The sequence below is a fragment of the Salvelinus alpinus genome, chromosome 11, assembly GCF_045679555.1.
Source record: "Salvelinus alpinus chromosome 11, SLU_Salpinus.1, whole genome shotgun sequence".
NCBI classification, from domain to species: domain Eukaryota; kingdom Metazoa; phylum Chordata; class Actinopteri; order Salmoniformes; family Salmonidae; genus Salvelinus; species Salvelinus alpinus.
The window spans coordinates 21,871,753-21,885,553 of NC_092096.1; the positions used below are offsets into that span (position 1 = coordinate 21,871,753).

Consider the following 13,801-nt stretch of genomic DNA (forward strand, 5'->3'; position numbering starts at 1 on the left):
TCCATTCATCTCTGTTGAAGACTGTCTAAGAAGCTCTCTCCCTGCCAGGAGAACCGCAGGCTTTTCACAAAGATTGCCGATTCACCGGAGACGGCTGGTACAGGCTGGTTGCATTCTCTCTTTCTCTTCAGCCAAATGTAATCTCAATAAAAATAGGTACGTGATACTATTTCCTTATTATCAACCAACGTTACATTTAAGCATCAGGTTCATCAGGTTGTATATAGCTTAACCTATCAAAAGTATATCTGCCATTTTGGAGACGATCTCCACACAGTTTCATCAGTACTCCAGCTTCTCTGGTCCTGGGCTCTGGGCTCTGGTCCCCCCCTCTTTCAGGGTTACCTGGGGCTAGCTTCTCTAGCTTCCACAGGAGGTGCCAGTGAGGGGCCAATGACTCAGCAGATTAACCTGGGCGGCGGCCTATTAATAGACCAATCACGTGCACCAAAAAGACAGACAGAAAATATCAGTGTCCTAATAGCTCCTAGCCCACGACCACTCGTTTGAAATATTATCCTCCCCAAAGATGAAGTGGCTTTGTCTGGCCAGCAACACTGGCAGCGTAGCCGAGGATGATCCGGTCCATGCCGACTGCCAATGAACACTCCCCTGTTTGTGTTGTTGTTGTTGCTGGCCGTTGTTTGCAGGCTGAACATGAATTGGTTTTGGAGGTCATGAATGGGGAAATGGAGAAAGGGTGGAATTGCGGTGCTCTGCTAGCTCTGTTGACAACGGAATGGCAGTACGGATTTATTTTTAATGAACCTTTATTTAAGCAGGGAGTCATGCTGAGACCACGATCTCTTTCGCAGATGAGCCCTGCAGCAGATGAGCCCTGCAGCAGATGAGCCCTGTAATTTGGATCACCCCTGGGTCAGAGTAACCATTGCAGCACGTCATTACAAAGTCATTACAGGGTTGCATCCCAAATGGCACCCTATTCCCTATTAATTGGTCAAAAATGGTGCACTATATTGGGAATAGGGTGCCATTTGAGACCATTGCCAGTCTCGCCATGTGATGACAGGCTGCATCGCTTTCCACCTTAAAGGGGTAATCTGCAGTTCAAACAGTAACAAAGAGGGCACCCCACCACTGTTTTGGTAAGAATGCTGAGGGATGGGACTGGAGAAATGGAACCACTCTCAAATTCATCGACAGAGCTGTGGATTCAAGGACAGCCCACCCATGAGATCAAAATGATAGTTTTAACCTTGTCTTCTGGCTATACATCAGAAATGATAGTTTTAAACTCGTCTTCTGGCTGTACGTCAGAAATGATAGTTTTAACCTTGTCTTCTGGCTATACATCAGAAATTATAGTTTTAACCTTTCAAAACGTCTGCTGCCTCAGTTTGTATGATGGCTATTTGCATATACTCCAGAATGTTATGAAGAGTGATCAGATGAATTGCAAAGACCCTCTTTGCCATGCAAATGAACTGAATCCCCCAAAAAACATTTCCACTGCATTTCAGCCCTGCCACAAAAGGACCAGCTTGACATCATGTCAGTGATTCTCTTGTTAACACAGGTGTGAGTGTTGACGAGGACAAGGCTGGAGATCACTCTGTCATGCTGCTTGAGTTCGAATAGCAGACTGGAAGCTTCAAAAGGAGGGTGGTGCTTGGAATCATTGTTCTTCCTCTGTCAACCATGGTTACCTGCAAGGAAACATGTGCCGTCATCATTGCTTTGCACAAAAAGGGCTTCACAGGCAAGGATATTGCTGCCAGTAAGATTACACCTAAATCAACCATTTATCGGCTCATCAAGAACTTCAAGGAGAGCAGTACAATTGTTGTGAAGATGGCTTCAGGGCGCCCAAGAAAGTCCAGCAAGTGCCAGGACCGTCTCCTAAAGTTGATTCAGCTGCGGGATCGGGGCACCTACAGTACAGAGCTTGCTCAGGAATGGCAGCAGGCAGGTGTGAGTGCATCTGCACGCACAGTGAGGCGAAGACTTTTGGAGGATGGCCTGGTGTCAAGAAGGGCAGCAAAGAAGCCACTTCTCTCCAGGAAAAACATCAGGGACAGACTGATATTCTGCAAAAGGTACAGGGATTGGACTGCTGAGGACTGGGGTATAGTCGCTTTCTCTGGTGAATTCCCTTTCCAATTGTTTGGGGTGTCCGGAGAAGACATCAGGGACAGACTGATATTCTGCAAAAGGTACAGGGATTGAACTGCTGAGGACTGGGGTAAAGTCGCTTTCTCTGGTGAATTCCCTTTCCAATTGTTTGGGGCGTCCGGAGAAGACAAGGTGAGCGCTACCATCCGTCCTGTGTCATGCCAACAGTAAAGCATCCTGAGACCATTCATGTGTGGGGTTGCTTCTCAGCCAAGGGAGTGGGCTCGCTCACAATCTTTCCCAAGAACACAGCCATGAACGGTACCAACACATCCTCCGAGAGCAACTTCTCCCAACTATCCAGGAACAGTTTGGTGACGAACAATGCCTTTTCCAGCATGATGGAGCACCTTGCCATAAGGCAAAAGTGATAACTAAGTGGCTCGGGGAACAAAACATTAATATTTTGGGTCCATGGCCAGGAAACTCCCCAGACCTTAATCCCATTGAGAACTTGTGGTCAATCCTCAAGAGGCGGGTGGACAAACAAAACCCCACAAATTCTGACAAACTCCAAGCATTGATTATGCATGAATGGGCTGCCATCAGTCAGGATGTGTCCCAGAAGTTAATTGACAGCATGCCAGTGCGGATTGCAGAGGTCTTGAAAAAGAAGGGTTAACACTGCAAATATTGACTCTTTGCATCAACTTCATGTAATTGTCAATAAAAGCCTTTGACACTTATTAAATGCTTGTAATTATACTTCAGTATTCCTTAGTAACATCTGACAAAAATATCTAAAGACACTGAGGCAGCAGACTTTGTGAAAATGTATATTTGTGTCATTCTCAAAACTTTTGGCCACGACTGTACATCAGAAATGATAGTTTTAACCTTGTCTCCTGGCTATACATCAGAAATGATAGTTTTAACCTTGTCTTCTGGCTATACATCAGAACCCAAAAGCTTATATTTGTGGTTCTGATGGGGTAAGACAGTTGAACTATGCTCATGAGGCATTTGTACATTTATATCCTTCAACAATCAATGGACACACATACTCATTCAAGGGTTTTTCTTTACTTTTACATTTTTTCTACATTGTATACTAATAGTTTTGATGTCTTCACTATTAAGTAACACATGTAATAACCAAACAAGTGTTAAACAAATCAAAATATATTTTATTTTTGAGATTATTCAAAGTAGCTACCCTCTGCCATGATGACAGCTTTGCACACTATTGGTGTCTTCACTATTATTCTACAATGTAGAAAATAGTACAAATAAATGAGTAGGTGTGTCCAAACTTTTGACTGGTACTGTATATCATTAATTCAAAAGTCCAAAAATGGGTGTAGCTATCCAGCAGATTGCCCGTTTATTGTCTGTTTTGCAAAGGAAATGTGTATTTTGACCCCTCCCACTGTCCTGTGGACGTAGCACAATGACCTCTGATGTTCTGAAGTAAATTGCAACAGGTTTTAGGAGCAATACCGGTCTCTTTAAAAACTCCCGAGATTGCTACAGGCCTGCCTTCCACTGTAGCACTGCACCATGCTATCCCACTGTAGCACTGCATCATGCTATCCCACTGTAGCACCATGCTATCCCACTGTAGCACTGCACCATGCTATCCCACTGTAGCACCATGCTATCCCACTGTAGCACTGCACCATGCTATCCCACTGTAGCACTGCACCATGCTATCCCACTATAGCACTGCATCATGCTATCCCACTGTAGCACTGCATCATGCTATCCCACTGTAGCACCATGCTATCCCACTGTAGCACTGCACTATGCTATCCCACTGTAGCACTGCACTATGCTATCCCACTGTAGCACTGCACCATGCTATCCCACTGTAGCACTGCATCATGCTATCCCACTGTAGCACTGCACCATGCTATCCCACTGTAGCACTGCGCCATGCTATCCCACTGTAGCACTGCGCCATGCTATCCCACTGTAGCACTGCGCCATGCTATCCCACTGTAGCACTGCATCATGCTATCCCACTGTAGCACTGCGCCATGCTATCCCACTGTAGCACTGCGCCATGCTATCCCACTGTAGCACTGCGCCATGCTATCCCACTGTAGCACTGCATCATGCTATCCCACTGTAGCACCATGCTATCCCACTGTAGCACCATGCTATCCCATCCTGCGCCGTGCTGCTCCATCCTGCGCCGTGCTGCTCCATCCTGCTCTGTGCTGCTCCATCCTGGTCCATCCTGCTCCGTGCTGCTCCATCCTGCTCTGTGCTGCTCCATCCTGCTCTGTGCTGCTCTATCCTGCTCCGTGCTGCTCCATCCTGCTCTGTGCTGCTCTATCCTGCTCCGTGCTGCTCCATCCTGCTCCGTGCTGCTCCATCCTGCTCCGTGCTGCTCCATCAGACCCAGAGTCAAAATGGTGATGGTGACCTTGTTGCCATGGCAAATGTAAAGCAAACAGCATACCTGCCTGCACACTGATTTATGCCCCCAAAACTCAAAATTGAGGCTTTATCCTAGTGCGTATAGCAGGTAATGTTTTCACCCTTCCCCAATTGTCGTCAAGCCAGCTGTTGCTAGGGAACCTTTCAGTTCTTCCCGAAAACGTGGCGACAGTGTCAGTGTTCGTCAAAGCTGTCATGCCGTGTGTGTGTGTGCACTCCATCCATAGACATGACAAAAACACACACACACACACAATGTACACTTCACTGTCTTATATAATGATCCATCCCTAAAGAACATATCTGTTGTTCAGGGTGCAAGTACGGTGCCATGCCACCCCCCTCACAGCATCATGGTACGGACCATCTCACTGGGACTGGATGGAAAATGGATGCTTGTGGTTGGTTCCACATCAACATCCTCAAATGGGTGTTGATATTCACTTTAGTTATGGAGAAGAGGGAACAAAGAACTCTGACTGTTGAAATGTTATTTTGGTTAGCATTGGTACACCCTCAGTGGGTAGTCAGAAACCACAAGCATCCGTTTTTCAGGGGGAAGCAGAGAACAGGTGAAGCCTGAACTTTTTGCTTCCGGTTTCAGTTGACCCGCTCAGGCGTTTCTTTTTACGCCTGCTGCGTTAGGTTAGGCAAACGACAAACAGATCTCACTGTTGAAAGGCCATTTTGGTTAGCCTTGGTTTGCGTTGGTTAGCATTGGTGTGCAGTGACAAGAGACTTTCTTGGTTTCTTGTCAGCCTAAGATCTAGGTTTATCTAGGGAGAATGTTGAGTGTTTCTTTGGAGGATAAGCAGAGAGAAATGTGAAGCATAAGGCCTTATAAACCACTGGTTTATGCTCCCTAAGTATAAGGCCTTATAAACCAGTGGTTTATGCTCCCTAAGCATAAGGCCTTATCAACCACTGGTTTATGCTCCCTTTGCAATAACTGGGGTTTGTCTCTCTCCCCAGTTTTATATCTAGTCAGATTGACTTTTCATTACCAAATTCATTAATATTCACGTGATTTACCTGCAAGGTGTTTGTTAAAGCGTCATCAATCCCCTTACAGTCTAAACGATTCAATGACATCAGTAGGATTTCAGACATAAAGAGCTAATTTGTGTGTATGTGCTCTCATCCAGCATTAGATATGTTCAATCATAATGACACACACACCAGGGTTTCCGTTATCCAGTGATAGCCGGCTTTTAGCCCCCCCCCATTTAAAAAAAATTTAAAGCCGAGAAATAAAATTGGTGCCGGCCAATTGTCCCCCAAAAATATGATGATCCTATTGTGAAAAAATGAATTTTAGCCTATTCAATGGCGATTTTAGCATGTCAATCTTGGTGGGGTAAACTGCCAGCAAAGCCTTTACACAGCACAGCACAACACAACAATAAAAAATACATTAATTGCACTACAACGGTGACAAACAGTGCCCACAAACTGTTAGGCCCTACATAAAGCTGTCCCAACACCAGAGCTTTCTTTTTCAGCACCATGGAGTGAATCATTACCACTGCTACACCTGGCTATCAGCGGAGCCTTGTCTGGCAGCGAAACAGTTCATTCAGCCTCATTTACTGCCTTTAAAAAAAACATAGCTGATATGTCGATGTACAAGCTATGGAGTAAGGGGACGTTGGGCGGATTAGAGGCAGTGCGTAATTTCGATTTTAAGACATTCATTAGCGAGCTAGGGCGGACGTAGTCAATAAAACTATTTGTTCAGAACTTTTGAAATGTACAGCAACAGAATTCAGAACATGGGCTGTTTTACAGTATTCTCCCTGTACACCAAGTCAGAACCATAGGATAAATAAAGGGGGCATATCAGCAGACAATGAAAGGTCTTACAATATTCAATGATTACATATCTCTAAAACAAGCTAAAGGCTACATGTGGACATCCAAGTCAGAACAGTAGGCTGTTATGAGGGGGAAATGGACCAAATTATTAGAGTGAAGCACATGGGCTACTAACAGCTTACTACACAACATACACTTAGTATTACTTTCTTAGCTACAGTATACATATCTCCCTGGCGTATTACATAATTTATGCAGCAGCATACAATACATTTTTGGACTCCCTTTGTTGTGCTGTGCTCACAAATTTTGTCATCAAACATCCCTAAAGATCTGTTGCATGAACATCATTGCTTTTTAACGTGTTTTGGGATGTAGCCTAGGCCTACTGGCTGTATGAATATGGGATGTAGCCTAGGACTACTGGCTGTATGAATATGGGATGTAGCCTAGGACTACTGGCTGTATGAATATGGGATGTAGCCTAGGCCTACTGGCTGTATGAATATGGGATGTAGCCTAGGCCTACTGGCTGTGTGAATATGGGATGTAGCCTAGGACTACTGGCTGTATGAATATGGGATGTAGCCTAGGACTACTGGCTGTATGAATATGGGATGTAGCCTAGGACTACTGGCTGTATGAATATGGGATGTAGCCTAGGTCTACTGGCTGTATGAATATGGGATGTAGCCTAGGACTACTGGCTGTATGAATATGGGATGTAGCCTAGGTCTACTGGCTGTATGAATATGGGATGTAGCCTAGGACTACTGGCTGTATGAATATGGGATGTAGCCTAGGCCTACTGGCTGTGTGAATATGGGATGTAGCCTAGGCCTACTGGCTGTGTGAATATGGGATGTAGCCTAGGCCTACTGGCTGTGTGAATATGGGATGTAGCCTAGGACTACTGGCTGTATGAATATGGGATGTAGCCTAGGTCTACTGGCTGTATGAATATGGGATGTAGCCTAGGACTACTGGCTGTATGAATATGGGATGTAGCCTAGGCCTACTGGCTGTGTGAATATGGGATGTAGCCTAGGCCTACTGGCTGTGTGAATATGGGATGTAGCCTAGGCCTACTGGCTGTGTGAATATGGGATGTAGCCTAGGACTACTGGCTGTATGAATATGGGATGTAGCCTAGGCCTACTGGCTGTATGAATATGGGATGTAGCCTAGGCCTACTGGCTGTGTGAATATGGGATGTAGCCTAGGCCTACTGGCTGTGTGAATATGGGATGTAGCCTAGGCCTACTGGCTGTATGAATATGGGATGTAGCCTAGGCCTACTGGCTGTGTGAATATGGGATGTAGCCTAGGCCTACTGGCTGTATGAATATGGGATGTAGCCTAGGCCTACTGGCTGTATGAATATGGGATGTAGCCTAGGCCTACTGGCTGTGTGAATATGGGATGTAGCCTAGGCCTACTGGCTGTGTGAATTTGGGATGTAGCCTAGGCCTACTGGCTGTGTGAATATGGGATGTAGCCTAGGCCTACTGGCTGTATGAATATGGGATGTAGCCTAGGTCTACTGGCTGTATGAATATGGGATGTAGCCTAGGACTACTGGCTGTATGAATATGGGATGTAGCCTAGGCCTACTGGCTGTGTGAATATGGGATGTAGCCTAGGCCTACTGGCTGTATGAATATGGGATGTAGCCTAGGCCTACTGGCTGTATGAATATGGGATGTAGCCTAGGCCTACTGGCTGTGTGAATATGGGATGTAGTCTAGGACTACTGGCTGTATGAATATGGGATGTAGCCTAGGTCTACTGGCTGTGTGAATATGGGATGTAGCCTAGGACTACTGGCTGTATGAATATGGGATGTAGCCTAGGCCTACTGGCTGTATGAATATGGGATGTAGCCTAGGCCTACTGGCTGTGTGAATATGGGATGTAGCCTAGGACTACTGGCTGTATGAATATGGGATGTAGCCTAGGCCTACTGGCTGTGTGAATATGGGATGTAGCCTAGGCCTACTGGCTGTGTGAATATGGGATGTAGCCTAGGCCTACTGGCTGTGTGAATATGGGATGTAGCCTAGGCCTACTGGCTGTGTGAATATGGGATGTAGCCTAGGCCTACTGGCTGTATGAATATGGGATGTAGCCTAGGACTACTGGCTGTATGAATATGGGATGTAGCCTAGGCCTACTGGCTGTATGAATATGGGATGTAGCCTAGGCCTACTGGCTGTATGAATATGGGATGTAGCCTAGGCCTACTGGCTGTGTGAATATGGGATGTAGCCTAGGCCTACTGGCTGTATGAATATGGGATGTAGCCTAGGCCTACTGGCTGTGTGAATATGGGATGTAGCCTAGGCCTACTGGCTGTATGAATATGGGATGTAGCCTAGGCCTACTGGCTGTGTGAATATGGGATGTAGCCTAGGCCTACTGGCTGTGTGAATATGGGATGTAGCCTAGGCCTACTGGCTGTGTGAATATGGGATGTAGCCTAGGCCTACTGGCTGTGTGAATATGGGATGTAGCCTAGGCCTACTGGCTGTGTGAATATGGGATGTAGCCTAGGCCTACTGGCTGTATGAATATGGGATGTAGCCTAGGCCTATTGGCTGTATGAATTTGGGATGTAGCCTAGGCCTACTGGCTGTATGAATTTGGGATGTAGCCTAGGCCTACTGGCTGTATGAATTTGGGATGTAGCCTAGGCCTACTGGCTGTATGAATATGGGATGTAGCCTAGGCCTACTGGCTGTATGAATTTGGGATGTAGCCTAGGCCTACTGGCTGTATGAATTTGGGATGTAGCCTAGGCCTACTGGCTGTATGAATTTGGGATGTAGCCTAGGCCTACTGGCTGTATGAATTTGGGATGTAGCCTAGGCCTACTGGCTGTATGAATTTGGGATGTAGCCTAGGCCTACTGGCTGTATGAATTTGGGATGTAGCTTAGGCCTACTGGCTGTATGAATTTGGGATCTATCGTCCCACAACGGCCACAGTTTGTTGAGAATAGGCTATTTCTTTCTCGCACAGAACGACAAGCTGACCATTATAATAGGTCAACTTTTCCACTATGGGGGATTGTAGATTAACATAGGCAAGTGAGTCAAGTGATTCATTACTGGTCTTGTTTGCTGAGGAAAAGTAAATATCTTCAAAGTGTGCATCAGAATTCGGTAAGAAGGACGCACACCGTTGCATCCTGGAGCATGTTCTCTTCTCTAGGATAGAGGGCAGCATTTTCACGTTTGGATGAAAAGCATACCCAAATTCAACTGGCAGCTACTCATCCCCAGAAGATAAGATATGCATATTGTTAGTAGATTTGGATAGAAAACACTCTGAAGTTTCTAAAACAGTTTGAATCATGTCTGTGAGTATAACAGAACTTATTTAGCAGGAGAAACCCCGAGGACAAACCATTCAGATCTTTTGTTTTTTAGGTCACTCTCTTTTCAATGGGGTTTCATTGGGAATCCAGATTTCTAATTGACCTTCTTGCAGTTCCTACCACTTCCACTGGATGTCAACAGTCTTTAGAAATTGGTTGAGGTTTTATTTTTGTGTAATGAAGAAGTACGGCCATCCAGAACGAGGGTAACTTGAAGTGTACTGTTAGATAGAGGCGCGTGACCAGAAAGCTAGCTACAGTTTGTTTTAATCCTGTATTGAACACAGATCATCCCATCTTCAATTTTATCGATTATTTACGTTAAAAAATACCTAAAGTTGTATTACAAAAGTAGTTTGAAATGTTTTGGCAAAGTTTATAGGTAACTTTTGAGATATTTTGTAGTCACGTTGCACAAGTTGGAACCGGTGTTTTTCTGGATCAAACGCGCCAAATAAATGGACATTTTGGATATATATCGACGGAATAAATCAAACAAAAGGACCATTTGTGATGTTTATGGGACATATTGGAGTGTCAACAACAGAAGCTCGTCAAAGGTAAGGCATGAATTATATCTTTATTTCTGCGTTTTGTGCGTTTTATATCTGCAGGGTTGAAATATTCTTCTCTCTCTTTACTATGGTGCTATCCTCAGATAATAGCATCGTTTGCTTTCGCCGAAAAGCCTATTTGAAATCTGACATGTTGGCTGGATTCACAGCAAGTGTAGCTTTAATTTGGTGTATTGCATGTGTGATTTCATGAAAGTTAGATTTTTATAGTAATTTATTTGAATATGGCGCTCTGCACTTTTACTGGCTTTTGGCCAAGTATCCCAGAGAGGTTTAAGATGAATAACCATAAACTAAATGTGATTTCTGCACACACACACACACACACACACACACACACACACACACACACACACACACACACAAAGATGCCCCATCTGAAACTCCTCAGCCAAATAACCTAACATCCCTCTAATGTCCAATATCCTTAAAGGGAGGTGATATATCAAATGGATTTAATTTGAATTAATAAACATTGTCTGGCCCTGCTAGACAGTTGACTCAACCTATCCAGACAGATAGTCTTCATTTAACAAGGTAGATGAATGACTAAGGTTTACAGAGAGCTTTGTGTCAACCAGTCAGCCATTTCTCTCTAGCACATCTCTCCATAGAGCCTTCAGAATGAGAGCTTCCCAAGTGACACGCTATAACCGATGTATTGCACTGCTTTTGACCAGAGCTCTATCAAAAGTAGTGCACTACGTAGGGAATAGGGTGTCCTATCTTTTTCTTCTCCTTCCCTTTGCTCTGTCACTATTTATACAATATTCTCTCTTTCTCGATCCCTTCTCTGTTTCTCTCAGATGTTTGTTGCAGAGCAAGATGACTGTAGTGCTAGTCAGTCAGGGCACTGCTTGCATGTGTGACTGTAGGTGTTCACACTGTTTACATCAACTAACTCAACTATCAACACTTGATGACATACTGCAGGGCACATCCAATCAATACATTCAAGAGGTGGGTTATAGGCAGATATTACACGCATGCATCTTTGTAGCTACAGCAAAGTACAGGACACCATTAATTCATCACTACTCACACCCCAAAAAAATATTGTGTTAATTAGGGCACACCTTAGCAAAACGTTTCAAAACCAAATGCAGCGGAAATCGAAAATTGCCATTTTTTTTACCGGACATATCCTAGTAGTTCCTTCCGGTTTTACTCTGTTTTCTTCGGTTTGGTGTCTACTAAACAGGACCCAGCCAGGTGCACCCCTAACAAGGATGCTGTATAGCCTTCTATAATTACTCCTCAGGGATAGAAGAGAAACCAATGATAAACATTTCATTGAACCACAGCCATGACTCAGCCTTTTCCAACATCAATAACATTTTAATAGGATCATGGCTACCCAAATGGCACTCTTGACTAGGGCCCATAGGGAATGGGGTGCCATTTGGGACAAACAGCATCTCTTACTGGTGAGACTGACGTTGCAAATTTGATTTGCAGTTGTAGGCACCCTGATCGCCCTCTTGTTAGAACCAGGAAAAGACCTAGGGGGGGGGACCTGGCAAGAGGTCAGCAGGAAGTAGTCAGCGTAAACACATTAAAAAAGAGTACATTAAAAACAGTTACAATGATCAATGACATGTTCTGCTATAAGAGCTTTACACTCAGACAGCATACTGCATGTAACTTACTGACTAGCCTCTTATAAGACTAATATAATGTAGTCTACTGATAGGGTGGCGCACAATTGGCCCAGCGTCGTCAGGGTTTGGCCGGTGTAGGCTGTCATTGTAAATACGAATTTGTTCTTAACTGACTTGCCTAATTAAATAAAGGTTAAATCAAATTAAAATATAAAACAAGTTGGTTAAGGGTAAACAGCAAGTCTATTTTTTTTACACCTCCTTATTTGTCCTGTTGTCTAAAGGACCCATTGTCAGTTTGCACAGTAAGCAAGCAGCCTTTTCATTTGTCGTTAGTTCGTTTGTTGTTGGAGCTTTGTGTTGTAGTTACCAGCCGTTGGCGACTGACGGCCGTCATTTTTGGCCCGTTTCTAAATGTAGATTCGGTTTGCACTCATGTTTGCAAGTTACGACCGGCACTCTGTTCAGAGGTGCTGATTACTCTCGGCCGGTAGACGCTCGACAATGCTAGCGGTCTGTCTGTGTGTGTGTGTGTGTGTGTGTGTGTGTGTGTGTGTGTGTGTGTGTGTGTGTGTGTGTGTGTGTGTGTGTGTGTGTGTGTGTGTGTGTGTGTGTGTGTGTGTGTGTGTGTGTGTGTGTGTGTGTGTGTGTGTGTGTGTGTGTTTGTGTGTGAACTGTCTGTCTGCACAAGATGGCAGTGAATAGGCTTTGAGTAGCCTGATTACCCAAGAGCCTCTCCTTCAAGCCTAAACGCATCTCTCTCCCCTTTCTCTAGGTTTTGGTAATGAGATGGTGCTCGTTGCATAACCAATTTCCTTTTTGAAGATGGAGGAGACAAACCCTGGAGAGTCTCACTGAGTGTGCCCCGACCCAACCCTAGTGCCCTAGACCATATATTGGAAATAGGAAGGGTCCTTCTAAGTGCACTTGGGGCCACCTTGTCTCCATGGAGATGAGCTTGATGAGTGGGTTCTGAGGATGTGTGGGGCCTGGAGGAGCCTCTCAAGCGCCCCTCTCCAGTCTGTCGTCATTTCATCCCACGACATTGTCCTCAGATCTCCACAAAACGAGACGTGTTGTTTAAAACATACATATATATTACATAACGGGTTGTTTAAAACATACATATATATTACATAACGGGTTGTTTTTGAAACCCAACAGCAGCTTTTGATTGTGCTTGTGAGACGATCAATCTTGTAATAATCATTCTATTTCATAGACCTAATATATATTGTAATTGTTGACAACCCTCAATAGTAGCTCTTGATTGTGCTGCGTATGTTGAGGTGGTTGTGGTGGCAGATCTCAGGAGACATGTCATATGCCCTTATGTCTAATAGAATTGGTAGTCCGTGAATCGTCTTCAGTCATTTATATTCATGGTATTGATGGTTATGAGTAGAATCCATACCAGAGCATTGGCCTCTGGTGCTCAACGTGTCCCTTCTCCACTTGTTAATGACGTAAGGTGTGTTTTACAGCGGGCATTAATTTGACACAGATAAAGGCAGGGGCCCTGTCTCTGTTTGTTTTATAGCAGGAGAGCTGCTTCGTGCTGGAGCCAGCCGAATGATTTGAAGCTTGTTACCATACTGATTTATCCTTGTAATACAGCGGTGGAAAGATCAGAACGAGCAGTAAATCTCTCCTCGTAAAATGTAATGTATAGCTTTGAGCGGTAGCTGTGATAGTCTGCTGCTTTCCAGCCCGGGACTACAGTATGCTATGAATCATTATCTCCATCGCTGCAGTCCATCTTTAAAAGCTTTAGAATTTCTCACTAATGGACCTTTTCACAGAGTAACGGGTTGACTACTTAATAATCCCCTTAGTTTGAATTTTGACAACCGAAAGGCATTTAGCGATAAATCCCTGAAGAGAGGACCTGTCTAGTTCGACAGAATCTGTTC

The 13,801-nt window shown here is 44.6% G+C and overlaps 1 protein-coding gene across 11 annotated transcripts in view; it reads left to right on the plus strand.

The window, feature by feature from the left end:
- The window catches only part of osbpl8 (oxysterol binding protein-like 8), a 152,150-nt gene that overhangs the window by 102,804 nt on the left and 35,545 nt on the right, over nucleotides 1–13,801 (plus strand). The window lies entirely within an intron of this gene.